Raw genomic sequence first — 3,134 nt, forward strand, 5'->3', positions numbered from 1 at the left:
GAGGGCAACCTCCCAACATAGCATTAATGATATGATTGACTTAACCTTCTTAGCACGCCAACTATGTCAGCGTCACAGTCTAAGCCACCATTCCCCCACCCACCCCACTCTCACCCCACCCCACTCTCACCCCCCACCCCCTCGTCTCGTCTCATCTCATCTTCAGTGAGTCATCACAGGGTGAGAGGTCTGAGGCAAACAAGCTGGCAGAGTTGGACATGCCATAACAATGCAGCACCTGTCAGGGCCTCTTCCTGTGTGTGTGCGTGTGTGTGTGTGTGTGTGTGTGTGTGTGTGTGTGTGTGTGTGTGTGTGTGTGTGTGTGTGTGTGTGTGTGTGCACGGGACTACCTGTGCTTTCAGCTGTCACCTGCAAGGAAACATTTCTACCAAGCATCACTGGAAATACAAAGACACCACCGCTGTCTTTTTCAGTTTGTGTGTGTGTGTGTGTGTGTGTGTGTCCTTGTAAAACAAAAAAAAAAGGATGGATTGGCTGTCTCACTTTGTGGCAGGAGGTGTCTGGAAAAAGCAGCACTTCTGTGCTAATAAAGTTTTTTTTTTTTTTTATAAACTTTCGGTGGCCACCAAAGTGATATTTCCCAATGGAGATAATACAAACATGAATCCTCCGTTCCAGGGTTAAACTGTGGCTATGATTATTTCACCTTTTTATTAAGTGGATGTGCCAGCCTTGCCAAACCTACAAAAAAACGACCATATTTGTGTGACGATTTCACCCTGAAACTTTTGTTGACATGAATAACACATGTAAAAATAGGTTAAAAATCATCCATTTTTAATACTGCTTACCCTCATGAGGATGGCGGGCGTGCTGGAGCCTATCCCAGCTGTCTTTGGGAGACAGGCAGGGTACACCCTGGACTGGTGGCCAGCCAATCACAGGGCACATATAGACAAACAACCATTCACACTCACATTCAACAATTTGGAATTGCCAATGAAAATAGGTTACCCACTGTAAAATAATAACCTAATAACCTAAAAAATGATTGAATTCATCGTACGAGATGAGCAGCCTTTCTCAGCGGTGTTAGACATCGGGTTTGCCAAGTGCTCTCTCACTCACCTGGAAGTCCTGCTGGAGCTCCACCAATGTACTCTCTCCTGCAAAGTCCCCTTAAAGAAGCCATCTCATCCTCTGGAAGCTCTCTTCCAAAAGTAATTCAAATATGTTTTTATCTAAAAAACATATTTTCATATACTCTTTTCATATCATAAGTCGGATTCTGGATCTCGTAAAAATCACATTACCTTGCCATCCCCTATTAATCCTCAGATTAATTTACTCATTCTAGTAGTAATTATCTTTTTGGGGAAAGGGGGGCAGTCAAAGGACCTTGGATTTGTCCTGATTTCCCTCTTTATACGGCCCCCCCCCCATGCCAATTCATCATCAATACATTGGAAAATAATTCATCCATGTGGTCAGTATCGGATTTCAGTCCTGGAAAATTGGTATTGCTAACTTTAGTGTAAAAAGAAGTTAACACCCAAGTTTTTATTACTTGCTAACTTTATTTTCCATAAATTTTTCCTAATGAGTTTTTTCCTAATGAGTTCTACTGACCTCGGTGCAGCCCGGACTTCCTTATATCTCCATATGTCCTCCATCTTTGCTTAGCTCTGTTCACCATGTTAGCAATGGCACGCAGCAAATGTTCCAGTGTAACGGAAACATCATTTTGTTTTGCTTTCTTAAAGACGCAAGCATCAAGTGGTTGGAGGTTGTGATTCCAAAGCAGCACACAGGAACAGGAACAAAGCTGGACTTGATGAAGCAGGACCATCCACCTGTTGCTGAAACCAGACGCCTTTCCGGCATTACTCGGTCGTGTTGAAGCGTCTGAAGAGCGAGCCGTAAGTAACAATTTAACTGTGTCCTAACTGTGTGTATTTTGTGTAAGTAAATGAGCCTGACAGCTGTCCAGAAGTCCTCAGGAACGCTTGGGAGTGTGGCCAATCTCAGCGATGTGGCCGTACCTGGGTGGAGTAAATTAAACAGATTTTTTTTGGTCAATTGCAGGAAGTCCATGAAAACACTGCAGAAAGAGGTGCAGAATCTGGAAGATCTAGAAAGCTCTCGGTGCGGGTTAAGGGGCGGAGCTGCTCTTTAGGAGTCCATAAGTCGATACAAAGGGGCCACAATGAGCATAATATAGGTCCCTTTAAAAATAAAAACATGCTAATAAAAATTTGCTAACATTTTTTGGACATAAGTAACACAAGTGTAAAAACTGTAAAATATATATATTTTTTAAAACACCATGATACTTTTGATACCATGTCAACTTTTTTACGTAAATAAGTGTAAAAAGAAGGTAAACAAATGCTGTACTTTTAATAACTTGCTAACATATTTTGATATGACACAAGTGTAAAAAGAAGTCGACCAACCGCTGTGGTCACATGGCCTCCTGTGTATATTCGTCGGCTGCTCTTTATTGTGGAATAATTGATGGTAAAATGTTGCTCCAGTTCTACCACCATTTTGATGCTGGGAACACAAAAAAAGTGTTTTTTTTTGTTTTTTTTTGGGGGGGGAGGATGCTGCAGGCTGCACCTCCAGCTCTCCACCGCGCTTCGCCCATCCCCACGCCGCTCACACCGCGAAGGGGGCGATAATTCAGAATTAATTAGGCTAGCATACACAGGGGAAGGCGCAGCCCATAATAGGACATTTAAAGCAGGATGGGATCTGGTATCCAAGTGCAGGGTATCCATAGAGACGGTTGCTATGGCTGGCAGAGAACTCTTTGCCTCATTAGGAACAAATATAAATAGCCGTGCCACGCAGCTTAAGGCCATGATGCCCGTTGCCGAGGGAGAGCGGAGCGGAGTGGAGTGGAGAGGAGGGGGTGGGGCTTGCAGGTCAGTGTGACAGGAGGTGTTTGTAATGTTTTACAGCGCTCAATAACGAGCCCGTAAATGCGTGTATTGTTCAATTTTTTTTGCCTTTACATTGTTTTGCTATTTCTCTTTTTTTTTAGCGTTACAGGAGCTGCGGAGGAAGAAAAAGATGGCATGTGGGTGGCAAAGGAAGGAAGCATCCACAGCAGCCAAGTGGGGATGACACAGATGGGAGCAGGAAAAGAAAGATGGTGGGAATAAAAA

Source organism: Doryrhamphus excisus, chromosome 14 (assembly GCF_030265055.1).
Source record: "Doryrhamphus excisus isolate RoL2022-K1 chromosome 14, RoL_Dexc_1.0, whole genome shotgun sequence".
NCBI lineage: Eukaryota > Metazoa > Chordata > Actinopteri > Syngnathiformes > Syngnathidae > Doryrhamphus > Doryrhamphus excisus.